This window comes from Panthera pardus, unplaced genomic scaffold (genome assembly GCF_024362965.1).
Source record: "Panthera pardus isolate Hobbes unplaced genomic scaffold, ASM2436296v1 HiC_scaffold_16, whole genome shotgun sequence".
Lineage (NCBI taxonomy): Eukaryota > Metazoa > Chordata > Mammalia > Carnivora > Felidae > Panthera > Panthera pardus.
The window spans coordinates 94,576,902-94,599,315 of NW_026526721.1; the positions used below are offsets into that span (position 1 = coordinate 94,576,902).

The 22,414-nt window shown below is 40.3% G+C and overlaps 1 protein-coding gene across 3 annotated transcripts in view; it reads left to right on the plus strand.

The window, feature by feature from the left end:
- The first annotated feature begins 233 nt into the window (after nt 1-233).
- The window catches only part of SLC7A14 (solute carrier family 7 member 14), a 111,686-nt gene continuing 89,505 nt past the window's right edge, over nt 234-22,414 (plus strand). The window contains exons 1-2 of one of the 3 annotated variants that reach the window (XM_019440558.2): nt 234-453; nt 17,244-17,389. The gene's annotated coding sequence lies outside the window, so the exon portion shown is untranslated. The remainder of the gene's footprint in view (nt 454-17,243; nt 17,390-22,414) is intronic. The other 2 variants (XM_019440559.2, XM_019440557.2) reach the window with 2 other exon arrangements.

A 22,414-nucleotide genomic window follows, 5' to 3' on the forward strand; every position in this document is an offset into this window, starting at 1 on the left:
GGGCAGAGAACTGCGCCCTTATCAGGCCCAGTAAGCCTCGGGACAGCCTGAGATACTGGAAGCAGCACCCGGAGGCTCAGCAAGCCAGAGAGGAGTTGAGAGTGGCATATAGCTGAGTGAGTGTGTGTGTGTGTGTGTGTGTGTGTGCGCGCTGGGAGGCGGGGGCGTCTGGTGAGAGGCCTCGGCTCAATAATGTAAGGGGTTGGGCCGCCCACGTGACTCCAGAAAGGCGGAGACAGACGAGCTGGAGGGAGGACTGACAGGCCGCCCGGAGGGAGGTGAGGAGGGGGGCGAACTGAATAATTGAGGAGCTGTTCAGCAGCAGCGGCTGCCTCCTGCCTTCCTTTGCCTCCAACCGCTCCGCATCATAGTGGGAGAGACAGAATCTGGCGCTGTAAGTGCAGACGGCTAGCCACCAGTCCCTGCAGCTAGTTCATCGCCTCCAGCTCTCCGGTGAGTGAACGTCCCCCTTCGCCGCAGTCTGTTCCCCTCCGCACCCCCTGCACCCCAACTGGACCCCCGCGAGTAGGATGGTCGCCTCTTGTTGAATGAACCAGGGAGCCGGAGCCACAGGAGGAGGGGAAACAGGAACATGGCGCGGAGGCTGAGGGCGCCCGCCGGGAAGGGGTCCCTTGGAAGAAGGAAGGAGCTGGGTTGGGGTCTTTCCGTATCTGGCCCGGGATGGGGCCTGGACAGGGTCTAGGGTCGGGGGACGCCGGGCTCCGACTCACGGGAGCTGCCAGGCTGGGCTGGGGCAAACGCAGCTCCGGCGCGGCCAGAGTGAGAGGCAGAAGAGGGAGCCGCAAGCAGTGTCCGGGCCGCCTGGGTCTCCACAGATGCCGGGCCTGTCCTTTCCTCCCTGCCTTGTCACACACCCGGCTCCCGCAGCTAGGTTCTCGGCCTCGGACTGAGCCCACGGAAAGGAAGAGAGGCTTTTCCGGCTGTAGCCCGAGGGGAGGGCGGGGACAACGTCTGCCCTTTTACCTGAGAGCAAACTCTTCAAAGGGGCTCCAGCTGAGCCCGATACCCACACAGGGCCGGTGCGCTCCTGTCCTCAGAGAGCGGTGATACGCGACGGGGCAGCGAGAAGGACGTGATGGGAAAAGTGTCCAAGGAAGCTCTCTTGCCAGAGCGCGCAGCCCCGGGGGAGAGGATTCTCGCCCGCACTTATTCACCCCATCTGAGCTTTCTCTCTTCCCTCATCCCAAACACGTCTGTTTCCTACAAATCAAGAGGGCCAGAGTAAGGCAGTGTGGCCTCGCGGGTACAGCCCCAAACCCCCTCCTCCATCCAGAGTCATCTTCCCCCCCCACCCACCCCCACACACACATACACACACAACGTTTATTTTATATCGTGATCGAAAAGTAAGGTAGAAATCGCCAAGTGACCAGAAGCAAAGGGAAGGCAGGGAAAGATGGAAGGAAAACTAGAACAGCAGGGATCTCGTCTGCTCCTGGTACTCCTCACCCCACTACCTGTGCGAGGCTCCATTCACTGAGTCCTGAACCGAGAGTCTTGAACTGAATTCAAATTCAGAGGAAAAACTTGGGGTGGGGTGGGGTGGGGGGAGCAGGTGGGATTCTCGTCGAAGTGGCGGGGCCAGTCACTGGCCGGAGTTGACAAGCACCACAGAGTGATAACCCGCCTGTCGCCGGGGTAAGGGGTCCTGAAGAACATCCCAGGCAGGATAGCACCAGGCAGGAGCCTGGGCCGCAGAGCTGATAGCAGGGAAGGGCGCTGTCCGCGGTGCTGAAAGTTCTGCGAGGCCGGGAGCTAAATACCGCGGGCAACTGGCGGCTCACTGCTCGCCGGCGGTTCCCGCAAGCTGAAACTGCGTTAGAGCCACGTAAAGACGGTCAGGTGGAACAAGCGACCTGGAGAAAGGGGTTTAGGAGCTCTGCGTTCCCCGATTCTCTGCCTTCCCCTGGTCTCCTCTTGGAAAGAGGTTTTTCCGACTCCTAGGTAGAGGAGCAAGTAGCAGATGTCACTCCAGGATCCAGTTTTGCTAACTTCAGGTGGAAATAAGACGTGTGGTTCCCCTTTCTATGTCCTGGGCCTGTGCGGTTAATCTTCCTACTGGTAAAGTGTTGGAAAAGCAGTTAGGGTTGTTATTCTGATAAACACTTCTGTGGCTTTCAGGAAGCAGAGAATTGTGAGGCTACCAAAAGAAGAGGTTTCATTAACGAAAAGCCTGGGTTTTCTATTCCTGGCTATGGCTTTTACTCTCTTCAGCACCCTTCTCTCCCCACCACAGATTGTTTACATCCTCTAGATATAGACCTCTAAGCAGCCCTACATGATTGTTTCTTCGACTAATCTTTTACATTATGGGTAAAATGGGGAAAGAATTAAGCCAATTTCGGGGGGGGGGGGCAATTAAGAAAATATTTACTGAGCACCTGCTATCTACTAGGTAACATTATCTCATTTAAGCTTCATAATAGCTGCTGACTACAAATATCACAAAGATAAGAAAACTGAATTTAGAATCCAGAGCTTGGATTCAAATTCAGGTCTGCTTAACTCCAAACCCCAAGCTATTTTCATGCCCTCATTTTGGCATTTGGCTTTTGATAGTTTTATTGGAGAATGTAGCAAAAGAATGTCAAAAGAGGAAGGTCTACTTTCTTTTGCACACACACAACTCTCTCTCCCAACCCTTTCCTCTTTAATCTGTTCACCCACCCACTGTCACTAACTCCCACCATACCAACTGCTTTTGTGCATGCTGATTGAGATATCACTGTTCACACAAGTTGAGATTCAGAATTACAGAAACAAGTTAAAGGACTAAAACAGCAGGCTCTCCCGAAAGAGCAGTGGGGCTTCACAGGATCTGGAGAACTAGAGCCCACATGTGCTTTCATAATTAGAACTATACTCTTGAGCTTTAGGGCTGGAATAGGGCTTAAAGATCCTTGAGCACCATTCAGATCATTGTTTTACAAGAAGAATTTGGGGACCAAAAGATGATTATAAGTCTAAGTCACATGATTGAAAAGTTAGGATTGGAACCCAGTTAACTCAATTCCAGGGTCAGTGGCCTTTCAAGTACCCTCATCGTGCTTCAGATACCCTTCCCTGCTTCCTTCTGTGGTTATCTTTGATAAGGACATCAGCATCAGTAAACCATATGCAATAATATACCACAAATACCTAAAATCCAAGTGCTCATCTTAAATTTTCTTCCTTTTCTTTTTCCCTCTGGTCTCACTATTCCATTGTAGTCTGACCCAACATACCTGACCCACCTTCCTCAACAACAGTTCTCCCTATGGGAGCAAATTGCAAATGGAGATGGGGGCATGGCATTTCTCTACACAAAGGCATTGCCTTTGTGTTGTCTATATTTCCTCTTCTGTGGTCTATTCTCAACAAAATAAGCTTTCAAAAATAAATACCTCTAAGCATCTTTCTGTGTTCTCACAGGTACTTGGAATAGGCCTTTAAAACATCTAGGCAGAAATAAATTATCATTATAAATGCTAATATCAGTCAAATGTGAGGCACTTTCCTAGTTCCTTTTTGTAAATAATTTCATTGGATCTTCACAATTCTGTCAAGTAGATAATTTCATTAGAGGTGATCCTAGAGTTCTAGTCCACTGTAACTAACATGCAGCAGATTTGATGCTCTATGTATTTCTTCTTGCTTCTCTTTCAGCCCCTAGTAAAATCCCAACTTTATTGCATTGGCAAGGAGGAGGAAATTTTTATCTTGAATTGAATTGTTCTATCCTCTTCCAGTGTGTAAAGTTTAGAAATTCAAATTCACTTCAAATGGTAATGTTCTGTTCTTTTATCTCAATATTTACCACAACATATTCTTCCTTCATTTGTCATCCTTTACTTAAAGATCCTTATATACCTTCTTAATTCTAATGTTAACGTTCTGCTTCAAACCCCATCTAGAATGAATTAAGGCACAACTCATAATTAAATATATGACTTCTATTGTACCCTCACAGGGTGATCCTGCAAGGATGCTGTTCCTGAGGTGCTCTGGGCCCTGTGAACCATAATCTTTAACTGTCTAGAACTGCTCTTCAATATGGTGTCACTGGCCACATATAGCTATTTAAATTTTAATTAATTAACATTAACATTTAATTAACATTAAAAATTTCAATTTTTAATCACACTAGCCATATTTCAAGTGCTCAATAACCATATGTGGCTAATAACTACCTTATTGAACCGTGCAAATATGGCACATTTCCAGCATTGTAGAAAGTCCTATTGCACGATGCTGTTTTGGAAAGTGCTAAAAACATCCTCACAACAACAACTGAGAACTTGGAATTGGGAAGAACTTGGGATTCTGTTTTAAAACTTCTGCCAAGAAAGGAGGAAAAGCCACTTGTGGCCTAGGACACCCCTAGAAGCCCAAATATGCTCAAGATAATAAGGCTAGCAAAGAGAGTACATGTCCCACTGAAGGAGCTGGTGACCTCTGTCATTTGCTTCACATGAATTCTGTTTTACCATGAAGTAAAATATTCCATTAATGGGTCTTGCTGGTTTCCTGGATTCCATCTTAGAAATAACCTGGAAGTTTTTATTCAAAATTCAAGTTTTATACACATATATATCACATATACATGTAACAACCTGTATGTGTGTGTGTGTGTGTGTGTTTACACGTATATGTATGTATATCTTGTCTTAGTAAGTATAGTATGATAAATATGGAAAGAATATGGGACTTGGAGTTAGTAGTAAATCTGCCACTTACTACTTGGTGACATTTTAAGACCCTCTAGATTTCCATTACTTCATTTGTAAAATGTTGACAAGAATAGCCTATCTCAACAGGCTATTGTGAGATTCAAAATGTAGATAAATGAAAGTACTTTGCAGGGAGCATGATTGATAATCTCATGTAGATATTGTATAGTATATAAACAAATAGGATAGCTTAAACCAACGGCATTTCTGAATGCTTTTAGTCCCATATAAATATATTTTGCTTTTGTTGTCATTTTTCACTGTAAAGGAGAATGCTGAAGAAAAAAATCTTTTTGGTTGTTGAGATTTCTTGTTGGTTAAGTTCTATGAATTGAAATACTGTTTACTGTTTGTGGTTTACTTCCTTTGGCCCTGAACATTTCCTTCAGGGTAAAAAAAAACCTAGGAAGTCTCATTGGTTCTGAAATAGCTTTTACCTGTTAACTAATAGCCTTAAATCAATTGTCAATAACTATCCTGTCATTACAATAGTGTTTCAGATAACAGAAAAAGTATTATCGATATTTTTGAGCATGGGTGGATAAAGGGGATGATTTAAAATGACCATTTTTACTATTTATTCATTGAAATGAACTACCCATCTCATGAATCAATGAAGACTTCTATTTTATCCATTGATTAACCCAAAAATAAAAGTAAAGGCTATCAATTTGACTGAATTCTTGAAGTTGCATTAGGGATTCTGACCTTAAATAAAGGGTCTTTATCTATTCTCTAAGGTAAAATTTGTTGGGGTCAGAAGTAGAAACTTAACTTGCTAACAGGTGGGACTGGGAGGCCAGAAGTACCAGGGCACTAGACAGCTATTCTCCACCCCCTCCAAACCTTAATCCATACCTTTTATAGAACAAGGGGCATCGTGGTGAGGTCAAAGGGTAGGCACCTAAAATGGCAACACCTGTACACCAGTGGTCTCTACTAGTCATCTAACGTGGAGCCTTCTGTGTGCAACTGTAGGGAAGATCAGAACAAGCCTTCCCACATTCTGGTTAAGGCACACGTTAACTTCCAAGGAACCTGGAACACGTAGCCCCAAGTAAGGTCACTTCATGGGCATGAACAAGATGGAGGGTCAAACATGGATTCAGTGTTGTCTGCACTTCTACAACTTAGCTAACATTTACTCCCAAACCTGGCATCTATTGCCTATGCCTGAACTTTAATCTACAGCATTTATAACTCAAGTAGGAGTGCTTTTTTTATATATGCCTGACTGGGTCAGAAAATGACACAAAGACAGTCATGCCTTCTCTAATAGATCACCATTTTGATACTTAAATATTTTTCTCCTACAACACAAAAGTTAATACAATGCTCAAGTATTATAGAAAATAAGTCTGCAAAGGAAACTATTCCATCAGATGATTCTTAATTGTATTATGTTTGCTATTGATCCTGAAAACCCAATGAAGTAATATATTTTTTTATTGGGAAGGGGTAGGTAAACCTCCTGAAAAATCAAGCTGAGTGTAGCTAAGGGCTCTAGATTCTATCTCTGGTTCTCTGGCAGGTTATTTCCTTTCTTGGAACCCGAGATTACCTTTGTTCAGACTTTGTTAAGGCACGCATGGTAATTTACAATATGCTCTACCAGAGAAATAGCTGAAACATACTCTCAGCTCCAAATGCTGGTCAAGCATTACATTCTCAGGTCTTTGTTGCATATAAAATTATATTACTAAAGGGAAAATTAGTGAGATTATCAACTCTGGTCTCTGGTAGCTCATGCTAGCTTTAATAACAGATACCCTTTGTTAAGAATCATGGTTATTAATTTCATTGGAATTATTTGTCTCTTGGAAGGGCTTGGATTTTGGAAGGGGGAAAATACATTACCTTGGAGCTGAAAAGAGCTTACTTTTCACTGTCTTTAGCTTGAGGGATATCAATAATTTTATATCACAGGAAAGAAAATTAACAATGTAGCTTTGAAACTCATGCTGGTAGCATGCAATCATTCACTTAAAGTAACTGAGGTAGGGGAACCTCAGTGGCTCAGTCGGTTAAGCGTCGACTTTGGCTCGGGTCATGATCTCGTGGCTCATGAGTTTGAGCCCTGCAGAGCCTGCTGGGATTCTCTCACTCTCCCTGTCTCTCTGCTCTCTCTCTCTCTCTCTCTCTCAAAATAAATAAAATTTAAAAAATAAGGTAACTGAGGTAGCCCTATATTGGTAGCCATGGGTGTTTGGAACCCCTACAGCCTGGCATATGAGTGCTGAATACATATTTGTTGAATTCAGGCCATTGTTCCAGGTCGGTTCATGCCATGCACTCATCTAGCCAAGAAATAAGTATACCCTGTGGCATTTTCTTTTAGCAAATGAAATAGGAGGCAAGCACCGAACATCAAATCTTACCCTGACAACCACACCTGTAACCATAAGTAGAAGTGGCCTGGACAGACTGCTCCTGAGAATTGGGTCTTGCCACCTTCCTCCAGGAAATAAGGGATACATTAGCTCGAGGGTCTTGAATCTCACTGTGATGAGGCAACTCCATGAAGCCAAAGCTTAAAATAGAGTTGTATGTTATTTTTGACTTTAGAGATATTTCTTTATTTCCTTGAGAAAATATTTGACTGGCAAGATTGTTACAGGAAATTACTATTGTTCCTAAATTCAGAAGGAACTAGAACGAAAGCTTAGAATGAAAGCACATACATTAATTAGAGAGCTGATGACATCACAGTCTGGAAGGTCACAGAATATTTTCCTTTTCCAGGAATAATTGGGCCTTCTTTCAAGAGTTTTGACTGGTCATTACTGACAAAAATGGAAGAAAAATAGATCATTCTATTCTAGCAAGTCAATAAGCAAATACCTAGAATTAACTGATTCTCATTTGCCAAAGGCAAAATATTCCAACCCAATAAACTGTCCTACAAATGAGCAAGCTGATTTCCATGGCCTGTTCATTTATTAGGTTGTTTTTTTCTCTGTTTGTTTTTTAAATAATTAGCAAATTTTAAAAATTACATCCAGGTGTTTGAACATTCTGATGACAAATTGTCTTCATAATTATAAATACTTTGTTGTTCATTAGAGATTATATTTATACAATATATTATTGTGCCAATGTTTTGGAATGATCACATAACCCAACTCTCTCATCTGACAGAGAAATTGAGGCTGAGAACACTCACCCAAGTCAATGGCAAAGGCAGAAATAAGATTTGAGCCTCCTCTCTCTCAATCCACTGCTCTTTGTATATATCAACCTCAGACATCTTTTCATTAGTCATGAAAACCTATTCAGTCAATGAGTTTAGCCACCAAACTTTTGCCAGGGCTACTAGGAGTAGGAAAGTATATGTATTTGGATTTCATACTATTTCCATTTGCACCTCCAGATGAAAGAACTGCGGAATCAAGGATAGTCAACAAGTAGAAATTTCATGGGGGGAGCTCTGAGCCAGAAGAAAAGCATCAAAACCCCAGAATCCTTGTGAGAACCTGGGCAAGGATTTAACTCCTCTTACCTTCATCATCTTCGTCTCTAAAAACAAGAAATTTGAATTAAATAGTTTCAGATCCTATAAGCTCTAACATTCTATAGTTTTATGAAATGAGGCCAAGGATTTAAATTATCCATGTTCTGCCTCACTCAGACCACATAATAAAAAACAAATCCGGATTCTTATTTTTACATCACTACTTATTGGAGGCTCCGTTTCATGCTAGTACTTCATTCAGTAACAATATTCATAATAACAGCACTTATGACGATAGCTAATAATTATTGACTTATTTACATTTACTGTGACCCTATCATGTTGGTAATGCTAGTATCCCCATTTTGCAGGTGAGAAACCCGGGTCCCAAAGTAATTAAATAACCTGCCCAAATTGATATAGCTTTATGCTCTTAACCACCATGCACACTGCCTCCTTTGAAAAGCACTGGTCTCTCAGATAACTGATGTGTGTCATTTACAGGCCACTTAACACACAAGCCCCTTTTCTGGGGGAATTTCCATCTTACCTACATTTTCTGACTAGAAGAGCAATCAAGAGAGTAAATAGAACTTCAGGTCTCTGGGTCTGATGAGGCTTGTAGAGTGATCTTCATTGTCTTTCTGCAAGATGGCTCTTGTCCTTTTGCATTTGATACCATTGATCAATTATTTCAATGGTTTAGTACTGAAAGTTGGTGCTTTGCAAGCTGCTGCATGCAATGAGAACCATTCTGCTGTGTTTTCCCCAGCATGTGTGGACAGCCTGCATTGCCAGAAATGGATGGATGCTGGTATAGGATTCAGCACCTTCTGAAACTACAGAAGTCACCCTCCCACATCTTCATTGTTCAGTGGCATCTTCTGGCTTTTGTCTCCAAGTTTTTGACTCAGAGTAACAATCTAGACAGCTTTTAAGGCAGAGAGAGAGAGAGTTTCAAAGCGTCATTTTCTGGTGGTGGGATTCAGTTATTAATCATTAAATACATATACCACAGTACCCATCTATTCTACTGCGGATTTCAACATGTGCTTAATCTGTTCACGGACATCCTGTACTTAATATGTCATGTCTAATAAATAGAATGCTCTGACAGCAGCCTAGCATGTACATACATTTTTATTGTGTAAATATATGATTATGTAAAAACTTATATAATGTAATAAGTATTATTTGTATACATGCTTTTATTTTTTAATTTTAAAAGGTTTTACTTAAATTCCAATTGGTTTGCATACAAAGCAATAGTAGTTTCAGGTGTACAATATAGTGATCCAACACTATATAACACCTGTTCCATATAACACCTGGTGCTCATCACAACATGTACACTCCTTAATCCCCACCACCTGTTTAACCCATTACCCCACTGACCTCTCCTCCAGTAACCATCAGGTTTTTCTCTATAGGTAAGAGTCTGTTTCTTGGTTTACCTCTCTCTCCTTTTTTCCCCTTTGCTCATTTGTTTTGTTTCTTAAACTCTACATATAAGTAAATCCTTTGTCTTTCTCTGACTTATTTCACTTAGCATAATACTCTCTAGCTCCACCTGTGTCATTGCAAATGGCAAGGTTTCATTCTTTTTCACGGCTGAGTAATATTCTTCTTTACCCATTCGTTGGTTGATGGACACTTGAGCTGTTTCCATAATTTGGCTATTGTAGATAATGCTGCTATGAACATCCCGGTGCATGTATCCCTTTGAATTATTATTTTTGTATTCTTTGAGCAAATACCTAGCAGTGCAATTGCTGGATTGTAGGAGAGTTCTCTTTTTAACTTTTTTGTATAAACTCCATACTGTTTTCCGGAGTGGCTGCACCCGTTTGCATTCCCACCAACAGTGCAAGAAGGTTCCCCTTCTTCTGCATCCTCACCGACATCAGTTGTGCTCCTGTGTTGTTGAGTTTAGCCATTCCAACAGCTGGGTGATTATATAATAGTAACTTATATAAGATAATAAATATATGTGATATATTTAATATATTATTTTGCACATTTCATACACATCCTTTTATTCTTTAGCTCTAGTGTCTGGCTTGCTAAACTAGTCACATACCCCACCAATACCAAAGTCAATTATAGGATGCGTAAGTCTACTTCTGCCTCTGCGGCAGTCAGATGGATGTAAACTCCACTAATCGTGTATGCAACATATCAATATATGCTGTAACATGTTACGAGGGAGCCTCAAGGAGAGACCAGGGAATGATTTACGTCCATACAGAAAGTACAATGAAATTATACTTTGAATGATATGCGATATTTTCTCATGTGGATAAATAAGAGGGAAGGCTATTGTAGAAATGGGAACAGCATAAACAGTGTGAATGTAAATGACATAGGCTGATGTGGTTAGTTAGAGACTTGGCTGGAAAGGTGGAAGGTCATATTGAAAAAGATTCTGAAGAAACTTGAATACAGCTGGGTGGATGTATTTATTCAGCCTGAAGTTTATCTTTGAAGACAGTTTTTATGAATATTTTAGAAATGCCACTGATTTCAGTGTTGGTTCATGGCCAGAATCATGAAGTCTAATTTCCTGGCTAGAAGGAACCTCAGAAATCATATCGGCCTTCCCCTTTGCCTATATTTTACAGTTGAAGTAATTAAAACCCAGAGACATTAAGTGACTTGCCCAAGGTCAGCAGCAAATTAGTGACAGGACAAAGACCAGAGCCTAGTCCATCCTCTTAGTTCATAGCATTTTGTCCTGTTCTGTGCTGCCTTCGGGGATTTTATTCATCATCTGAGCATAACCCAATGTAACACAAATGGTGATTATTAAGTATTTATGAAGCTCCGAGTTTTCCATTGCTCACTATGGAGGTATAGTTTCTTCATTACAGCCAGATGATAGATCAGATCCTGGGCTGCTTCTATCTACATGAGAGAGCATTCTCTTCAGAAACACAAACAAACAGCATTCCGAACACATGGGCATGACATTCTTCCCCTGCCTCATTTCAAACCGCCAGAGATTATAGAGGCACAGCCTGAACAGAAGGTATCTTAATCTCTGGTGGTTCTGTAAATAATATGCTGTTCATGCCTGCATAGAAATGATCACAGCCTATTTTCTAGATGAGGGATCCTTCAGAAAAATGAAGCTGCTAGCACACACAGCACATCAGATAGGATTTCAGACCCCAGAGCACCAGACCTCTTTGTAACAAGTTTGAATATTTCACCCATTTGCACACTCTTAATTTATCCAGACTTGCGGCCTTAAATTTTATGTCACAGTCTAGTTAGTCTGTGCATATTTAGGTTCGATTGGTTATCGCCCATTCTTTTCCTCTGGCCACTCTTCCTTCACCTCAGCCAAAAGCAGCACTGTAACTAGATTCTCTGACTCCCAGTCTCATGCTTGTCCCTCCAAACTGCTTTCCAAGGGTAGAGAATACAGCGTTTTCGCACTCTTCACCACCCCTGCCCGCCATGCACATCATAACCTTGTAAGAATGGATGGGAATGACTACTTGCACTGCTTGGAAGTTCATTCCAAGCCCTTGTTTAGAATACCCACCATGCTCTACTGTCCACCTATCATTTTAAGAAGCTGATTATGGAGAAGTTTAACACACTTTCTACTCTGGAGGTTATATACAATCATTGCCATTGCTCAAGGAGATATCACCACAGAGAACAGTGTGTTCAAGAAGAAAGAGGACAGGGTCTGCTGCTCCCATCATTTGACAATGGAGCAAAGTTCATCCAAAATTCACTATAAGTTATAGGTCATTAGATTCATAATCCCAGAGACCAGACAATTGGGTAATTAGATGGAGTTAAGCAATATTGGTAGTAGCCAAGAAAGTGAAAAAAGACAACTCCCACACCATTCCTTCTCTAGGGGTGAGGTGTTTTGCCTGAATTGATCAGCATGGTACACTTCATTTAGTGTACATAAAGTTTACAATGATAGGGTTTTTGTTTTTAGAAAATCAATGGAATTCACACTTTCTGTTTAAACTCCTTCTGATGAATCATTTTAAGACAAAAAAACAGGTGGTGTTTGAGTAAAGAGTATGTGGAAAATAGAAGCAGGGAAGAGGGCAGAGAAATTCAAGAACTGGCTTCCCACCCAAGTCTTCATAGGCTCATGATTATCTCATAGTCTGACCAGGCTTATTTATTAGGTATAGAAACTCAATTTTATCAGTCTGTCAAAAGTCATCTAGCTCTGAAGAATCAAGCCATGCCCCCCAAATCCCAAGAGGCTGATTTGTAAACTAGATGCAGTATAGTCACATGCAATGGGGAGATACTGTAGACTATTGCCCAGGTCATTCCCTTCCTGGTATTAGGTTAACAAGAAAACCAAAGGAGTGATCAAAGATAAGCTGTAAGCACAAGATAAGGACCAATGGCATTAGACAGAGAGTCTCATAGAACGTGCTATGCAGGCTGCAAGAGGGACAGAGAATTCTTTCAGATTCTACCCAAAAGCACCTTTTAGATTTCTGAAACAGTCGTGCCCTTCAATTTGACACTCACAAGAGGGTCTTGTTTCCACTTTCTCTAATGTTGTAGAAACTTTGGCAAACACTTCCAGTAGAAGATAGAGACATTATCTAGTCTCTATGGAGTCCTCATCTTCCATTCGGATATTACTTTGGACATGTTATAACTTCTTAATTCATAGCCTATCTCATATTAGTTACATGCTAGTCTCCTTCAAGGAGTTCTGGTAGATGCCCCAGTTTAAGCACCAATCATGAATAAATTGCCTTAAGTTTTCTCTGGAAGGTTAGGTTAGGTTATTTCTGTAAGGGGCAAATCTCTTGTACTTTGTGTTAGTTCTGTTTATTCTGCTTCAGAGGGTACCATGATCTGACATTGCTCTGAGAGCTCTGGGGTCTGGTTTATCCTTGTCAGTAATCTACGTGTATGGACCCTGACATTTGAAACTGTATCCATTCATCACTCTCAATACAGAAAACATTCATGGGGTGACTATGACTCATCCACAAAACGCTGAAGGCATCAACTCTCAAAAGGTTTTTTAAAAATCAGACAATTACCTCTGAAAGAGGCCAAACAACCATTTTAACTATTTTTATTCTCCCCTTGACCTGACTGGTTACCCTGGTTCCAAGCAGGCACAAACTACACAGACAGTTTGGGATTCATTTTAAATTCTTTCCTAATCACATAGACTTTTGACACACTTTCGATTCCAGCATCAGAATACAGAGGGAAAAAAATCTGAATGAGTATAGACGGTTGTGCCAGAAATAAATCCCTAATATAGACAACTAAAATATGCTTCTATAGAACTTAGCTGTCAAAATAGAAACAAAACTACTGTTTCAATACTATCTTAGTATCTTGTCTGTGTTCTTCCTTTCTGCCCCCAAGTTATAGTTGTAAATAAATACTATGGTGCCATCACAGTGCATTAAGAGATTGAGGAGAACTTGTCCATCGAGCATTATGATGTTATCTCTTTACGTATGTAATTCCAGTATGGCAAATTATACAATGTTCTTCTTAAAGTCAAGGATAACTAAATAGCTACATCACAATACTTGTGATCAGAATAGCTCACATTTACTCATGAAGTCTTATGAAGGAGATATGATTATCCCAATTCTACATACAATGATTGGCAAATTTAAATGACTTGTCCAAGGTTTTCTAGACAAAGGTTTTACAGGGTTGAGATTCAAATGCTGTGCCACCTGACATCAAAATCTTCCCCACTCATACTACCCGTCCACAATTTAAAAATTCTCTCTGAAAGAGGCCAGTCTTAATGTATCTCATATGAGTGCATGGATAATAAGAATGATTTTTCAGGTTTACCTTCATGGTCTTTCAGAGGATTAGACTCAGGACTCCAAAGACTTGGCATAGGACTTTGGGCAACACATCTCTTTCCTAGGCCTCAGTCATTCCATCTAGGAAAGAGAAAACTAGTGGCTCTTCATTTGGTTAGTTATTCACTCATTCCACAAATATGGTAAACACTAAAACGACAATGGGAAAAAACACAGACCGGGAGCTGTTAGTAAAAATAGGAACCACTATTCATAATATTGTTACTAAAATAAAAACAATATCAAGTCCCTATTGTTCATGATATGTACAGGATTGAATCCAAGATTTGCTGTTTTGGGGGAAAAAAAGATTGTTTTGCTTAAGTTTTCATAATCAGTGAAATAATTTTAATTCTTCTCATATAATTGTCAAATAAACAAAATTACAGGCCCAACTAACCAATGTAATGCAAGTTATTACTTAAAAGAGCAGAAGTCTAGATCCTCAAGTTTCCTGTGGTTGGTTTCTGGAAGACAGATTTGCTCCAAACTATCAGTGATATACATTGCAACTCTAGACTTAATACATTCATATTCTAAAAATTCATAGTACATTTTCATTGCATACAGGAACTCATTTCTTTCAGCGAAGGCTGAGATTGTTTGAATACCCCAAAGCAAGAACATAGTACAGGAAGACTAATAAGCTGTAATGGGAGACTGATAGCAGAAGGGATATTTATTAAGCAAAACAGAACAGGAGATTTGAAAGGAAGAAAAGTAATTTGAAAGGCAATTTTCAGTTTAAGACAATTCTAAAGTTTAATATTGTTGATGGGCTAGAGCATATTAAAAAAAAAACGTTGAATGAGAGAGTAAAAAAGAAAATTAAGGCAACAAAAAAAAAGAGGGAAAGAAATTACATTTATTCTAAGACACTATTCCTTAAAATTTTATTCTTCCTAAGTACTTTTCCTTTAAAGCTCAGCGGCAGGAGGCATTTGCTGGGCAGGAGAAGGGAAGATACAATTCATTCCCCTGAGTCAAAACCTTTGCCAGTATCCCAGGCTTGAAAGTAAAAGGTACCTCTCACACATAAACACACAGTTGTCTTTTTCTCAGTTGTCTCTTTCTGCATTCTTCAATTTGTCACGAATTTTCAGAAGCCACTTGCAAGAGGCATCATCACAAAACCATTATCTAATGACCCCCAACTGTGCCCAGCTGAGAGACCCAATTTATATGTAGGAAACTATTTGAACTTTCAAGGTGATTTTCTTCTCTTAAAACATGGGACATCAAGTCTTTCCTAGCATGAGATCAAAACAAAGAAATAAATAAATAAAATAGAGCCCCCCCCACCCAAAAAAAAAATCAAGGGGAAACCACTGTCGTTAGGAAATGAAGTAAATTTGCCTGCCAGCCTGATCTCATAGCTCAGCTTGTATGCAGGGCCGATTTCTAATCAAAAGGATTATACCAGTTGTAGGATAATATCAGTTGTAAATGGAATATTTATGACCGCATGACATCACTCAGGGCAATCCATTTTAACTTTGCTTTTAATATTAAAGCAAAGGTTTCAGGGTTAGCTTTTTCAGATTTTTTAAAATAAACTATAAGGTGATCCTCACCAAAATTTGTTTATCATTCAGCTTCTTGGGGTTTTTAGAGAAGCATTACAAATTCTGTGGCTACAAGGTGAGTAAAACTCATCTGTCCTGGATCTTGAATGTTGAGCTCGAGAAATTGGGCTTCAAGCCACGATCAGTGGAAGCCCCAAAGGTTTTGGTGCAGAGTTGTGACCCGAACAGTCATGGAAGTTTCCGACAACAGTGAGTGGGATATATCAGGGAAACACAGAGAAAGCGAGGAAGTAGAAAAGTAAGTCAGGAGAGTAAACTGTGGGAAAAGGTGCAAGAAAAAAAAAAAACATTTCATAGCTACAGAATCAGGGTCCATTGTTGCTTTTTCTTGGCTGGTGCTGAAGCCTGGAACGCAAATCTTGTTGGAGGTGAGCACAGCTCTGAGCACTGGGGAAATGGCGCCCCTCTCTCGTTGGCTTCACACCTAACATCGGTGGGATGTTTCTCTCAGCTGACAGGAGCCCCTCTCTGCTGATGGTGAAAGAGTTGGTAGGGATGGGCAGAGTTGCAGAGAAGAGGGAAAACAGATGAGCTTTGCACACTTGGAACAAAAACAAAGCCAAGGAAGCACCATGGAGAAGTGGAGCTGAGTGGGTAGTGGTTTCATACCCTCTCCAGCTGTGTGCACCTCAGTTCACACAGGTCCTTTTGCTTCGTGTGGCCTGAGACACCTCATCTACAAGACAGAAAGGCTGCCACAGATGATTGCCATGGTTCTTACCAGCTGGACAATTTATAACATCAGCAGCGTATTATTAATTTAAAGATGCATTTCATGGATCATACTCAATTCACTTCAATTCCAGGGTGGATCATTGCACAAAATGCCGAAGCTCCTAAGGGCTTGATTTCCTCGCTTTATTTTTCTGCCCTCCATTTCTTGTTTTTTTCCATTACTTTTCTGAAGCAGTATTTTTCCCCTCTTCCACTTTTTTCTTCATTTTCTAGTGACAGCAGGGAAGGTACTGTTTCAATAAGACAGGAAGCTGAGGTCATCTGCTTATCCACAGGACAAGGAGAACCCAGGGCCTAGGCAGCCAGCTCTTTTCCACACCATTCTGCTGCTAGACCTCAGTCCTTACCAGCAAGCAGAAAAAATCTTACTCAGCCTGTCTTCTGACTTATTTTTTTTTATCACTGCTTTCTCTGCCAGACTGCAGGCTCCCAGATGTTCTAGGCAACTCTATCTGTCTCATTGCCTGCAGGCCAAGCTAGGTGATTGTTGTCACCCCCTTCTTCTAGGAAAAGTACTACAGAGGGAGATGATTTGCACAAGTCTTAGCATAGTTTAACTTGATGATAACCATGTGAGTGCCATGCACGTATACATACCCAGTGCCAGTCTTCTATCCACAACTGCCTCTATTTAAACTTGTCTCCTCAAGGGGCGCCTGGGTGGCTCAGTCGGTTAAGTGTCTGACTTCAGCTCAGGTCATGATCTCACGATCCGTGAGTTCGAGCCCCGTGTCAGGCTCTGTGCTGACAGCTCAGAGCCTGGAGCCTGCTTCGGATTCTGTGTCTCCCTCTCTCTCTGACCCTCCCCCGTTCATGCTCTGTCTCTCTCTGTCTCAAAAAATAAATAAAAAAACATTTAAAAAATAAATAAATAAACTTGTCTCCTCAAATCTAGCAGGTCAGCAGAGCCATGGAGATCACACTTCCCAAGGAAAAGCTGGACCTTGAATTAGTCAGTCTTCTTCTAGTCCCCGGAATTACAGTCGCATTTGAGAACCAGCGCTTCCTTGCCTTGCTCATCTCAGTGGAGGCTGAGCTGAGGTATGATCTCTACCTTGTTATCTTGCCTCACCCCCACCACCAGCCCAGAACTTCTGACCCACTGCTTGGGTGACTCACTTCCTGTACTAGCCCCGTTCTCTCCCTTTGGAGACAACTGAAGTTGCCCTTGAAATAAAGCAAAGAACACAGAATCTCTTTCTGCTGGTCCTCAGAGCTGAAGGAGGCTTGAGATTTCCTCGTAACAACACACGAATCGGATCGTTGGGCTGCTCGAATCCTTTAAAAAATGAAACATTTGATTCCCAACAGAGTCAATACTCCTACAGGGTGGGCATTATCAGCCCCATTTTTTAGATGAAGAGACCAAGGCTCACAAAGACTTGTAATAGGCAGGGTGGGGACTCTTAACACAGATCCATCTGACTTCAGAGGCTATAGCCTATTACTTCTGTGAAACAGTAAACTACTAAGACTTATGAAAATAAAGCCAAACCCAGAGAAATAAAGACAAGTGGAACTTAGGTAGTGGAACTACTACCTCTAACTAGCAGCTTGACCCTGGGCACATCTTTCAGGTTTCACTTTCTTTGTCCATGAAATGAGAGTGCTGGATCCAATGATTTCTTCCAGCTCCTGCACCCGGAAGTGTGCTTTCTAGTTAGTCCCTGTGTCTCTTCCACAGGAGCCAGCAGCTAAAATCTTACCTCAGCACAATAGACTTCTAACAACAGGAAGTGCCACTTCTCTAGATGCTCTGGAAATGACTCAGGAAATAATTCTGTTCTCCAGAGAGAACCTATAATTTCTGACTTCGATTGCCCAGTGGTCAGGGCTGGCTTAGGTAACATTCACAGCTGTTTATTCTGCCAGCAGGAGGTCTCCATGGCATTCTCTGCCGACATTGGAGGGAGAATCTGGGCTCAATACTTGTTATCCCTGGATTTAAAGAGGTAGTGATTCAAAAGTGCAACAGAGAGAAAAGATAAATATTACACACCCACTCATACTTCTTATGTGAAAACCCATTACAAGAACGTGTTAAAGGTAGATAGAATTATTTACCAGCAAGGATTTTTCATTTAATAAAAGGAACCATCAGGATTCCTAAATGGTGTATATTTAGTCTTCTAGAGACTGAATTTGGTGGAGAAATAGATATTAAATCCAATGCTGACTGAATGCAGATCATAATCAAAGGGGGGACATGTTGTTTAATGAGAGAATATGATACGCTGTTTGCAAAAGTTTGCTTTACACACAACCCTTAGGAACCGATGTTTGTTGAACTGATATGAATGTATCTTTTGTGTGGCAGGATGCCCACTGGTATAAATCGACACAGGGGAGCTGGGTGTACATTGGTAAGGGAGGGGAAAGGGAAGTGGAGACCAGGTGTGGGTGAACACCATTTTTGCTTAGAAAAGCATCATGGTGGCAAATATTGTATTGACTTAAAAAAAAACTGGAATGATGTTGTTAAAAGGGGTGATGACATTTGATGCAAGTATTTGCATTAAACAGCCAAAAAAGAAGCTTTGTCTAAGCCATCCAGAATAACAATAAGACTCCTTTGGTCAGCGTATTAACCATTAAAGAGAGTTTGACAAGTGAAAATAATATTTCTGTAGCACGGCCAGAAACAAGACAATGCCAGAATAAGCAATATTTCCCAGGAGGAATCAGGAAATCTTATTACTGCCTCTGTGGTTTACCATGTCCTGACCCACAAACAACAACACAATATCCACAACACCCAATAGATAGACTTTAAAAGTTTAAACCAGTTTTGCACATGGCATTTCTCATTTAATCCTCATCTCAACCCTGTGGGATAAGCAAAGCAGATATACTGTCTTCATTTCATAGACATAAAAACAAAACAAAACAAAATAAAACTGAGGTCCAGAAGGGTAGAATTATTTGTCTGAAGACACACAATTTTTCTAGAATAGATTCATCTAAAACCCTGGACTTCTCACTCCTTGTCCAGTGATCCCTCCACAATACCCAATAAGATCTGAGGCTTAGGACACCCCCAACTCTATCAGTTTAATTGGAAAACAGCTTTTATATTTTATATGAAGATACACACACAGTAATTGCCCAGATTGGTGAGTTTGTGGATCAGCGAACAAATATTTGTTACAAGAAGCTTGCAAGCTGACATTTGCAAGGTCTAGACTGTGAAGGGACTGAAGGCCAAAAGATGTATTATCGGAAATAGTATTAGCACAAATTAAGGCTCACAGAATAAAGAGAAGAGTCAGAAGAAAGAAATGAGAGCATGTTCTTGCAGGTAAGGATGAGAGGAGGAAGAGTTATAATACCCAGGAAAGGGTACTAATGCTTCAGGGCTTGGATTTGAAGGCCCATGCAGGAAATACAACAGATATAGGCCCACTAGAGGAGGAGAGTTGAAACTGAGACCCCCTACCTGGAGCTAGGACCCTCAAAGGACCTCATTGTCAGTGAAAGAGGGACTAGAAAAATACCCACTGCATCAGTGATCATCAAGGAAGTGTGTCCCTGCCCAATATTTGGAGTAGAGGATAAATGTCTTGCATGAGAAATCAAAACCTTAAGCCTTTCCATGTAAGGGCTTGGGATCCAGGTTCACACTACTCACATGATGTAAGAGCCCCAAGACTGAGAATTTAACAAAAAAATCAGGCCTGGATACCCATGCTCAACTATGCTCAGGATTTCCTCTCATCCATGAAGCACCTGGCAGAAGAAAAACAAAAAAACAACTCTGGAAGGATACCTCCACAACCAAGGCTAGATGAGATACGCAAGAGAAAACAAATCCCATTAAGTTAGCTCATAAAAAAAATAAATAAAAAAACAGATAAAGAAATACTCTCCCATGAATCAGAATGAGTAAAAACAAAAAACTAGAGGTTAGCATTCCAATAACCTGATATAACAGAAAATCTGAAGGAAACTACGAAATAAATGAGTTTGAAATAATTAAAGAGATAAAAGAAAGCAGGGAGGGAGCCACAAAGAAAAAACAAGATGTCATGAGAAAAAAAATAAACTGATTTGAAAAAGAACCAATTGAATAATTAGAAATAAAAAGTATGGTATTGAAATTTAAAGCTTAAGCAGATTACACATAATTAGAAAGAGACTTGGTGAACTGATAAATTTAAGGCAACTGTACAGGATGCATTAGGGAAAGATTAAAAAGCTAAATATATAAAAATACCATTAAGAGACAAGAAGAATGAAATGAGAAGGCCAAGCATTTATCAAATAGGCATTTCAGAAAAATAGATCATAGAAAATATAAAGGCAGCAGTGTTTGAAAACATAGTGTTTGAGAATTTTCCAGAATTTCATAAAACTGAATTTTCAGGTGCAAAGATAACCACTAGTTCTTAGCAGAATAAATAAAAATAAATCTGTACCTAGATACATGTAACAAATTTCAAAATCCCAAAGACAAGAGGGAAAAAACTCTAAATATTCACAGTAAATATAAAAAGACTATCTAGGAAGGAACAACAGCAGAATCTCAGCACATTTTCCAAAAGCAACAATAGAGGTCAAAAGACAATAGAATAGTATGTTCAAAGTGCTCAGGGAAAACAACTGTCAATTAGTATTCCACACACACTAAGAGAACGGATGAAATAAAGACATTTTCCAACGAATGCTAGGATAATCACTCAAAGACCCTAATGAAAGTACATTTAAAGAATATTCTTGTCGAAGAAGGAGACTGAACCCAAAGGAATAATGGGCAAAGAAAGAAATTAGGAAACTTGTGCATAAACCTGAAGAAGCGTCTACCTGTTGCAAATAAATAAATGAATGAGTGAATAATTAAGGATGATTACCAAGGCAGTGAAGACTTAAAAACAAGGTGGGAATAAAATTGTAGGCAACAATAACATTGAAGTAGAGGGGAAATCAATAAGAGTGAAAAGAGTTAAAGCATTTGTTTTATGCAGAAGGTCGACAAAGATATTGACCGGATTCAGATTTTTTTGTCAATATGTAAGGTAACTTAGAAAAATAATATGTTCTATAACAATAAAATGAGCAGAGGGGAAAACTTATTCTGTCCTATAGAAAAATAAAGGGAAAGAGGTGAAGGATGAGGAAAAGAAGAGGCACAGTAAATACACAATACAATATAATGGATATAAATCTAAATATTCCAGCAATCCAATAAATATAAACAGATTAAATTGGTAACTTCAAGATTCTAAGAGTAGGTTTAAGGTTTAAGGTTCTAAGAGTAGATTTTTAATATTTTATTTATGGGATATACTTGGAAAACATAAAGACACAGAAATTTTTAATATAAAGGGATAGAAAAATATAATCAGTATTTTTCAAATACTGATTAAAAGAGGCTATCAAAGGCTCCTAGGTAGCTCAGTCGGTTAAGCATCTGACTTTGGCTCAGGTCATGATCTCATGGTTTGTGAGCATGAGCCCCACTTAAGGTAAACACGAGCCCCGCTTCGGGTGAGCCCCACTTCTCTTTCTCTCTCTCTCTCCCTGCTTCTCATGAGATTCTCTCTCTCTCTCCCTCTCTCTCTCTCTGCCCCCACTCACTTGTGCCCTCTCTCTAAAAAAAAAAAAAAGGTCTATTATAAATAATTACACACAATAATTACACAATAATTACAGGATAAATTACAGACACAATAATTACAGGATAAAAAACATGATTATTATAAATATAAATGGTAATAGCATAATAATAAAAGGAAAAACTTGCCAGGAACATATCATAATTCTGAACCTCTATAGCCATAACAACATAGCCTCAGAATAGGAAGTAAAAATTGCCAAATGGATAAAATTCCCAAATGTGAAAACTAAATTTTAAAACTTTTAGGTCAATATATAAGATAAAATCTTATGACATCAGAATAAAAAGGCTTTTTTAAATCACAGACACACACATACAAAGAAAACAGTAAGTCATAATTTAAAATATTTATGACTACATTAAGGCGTCTACATGGCTCAGTCAGTTAAGCTTCCAACTTCCACTCAACTCATGATCTCATGGTTTGTGGGTTCGAGCCCCACATCAATCAA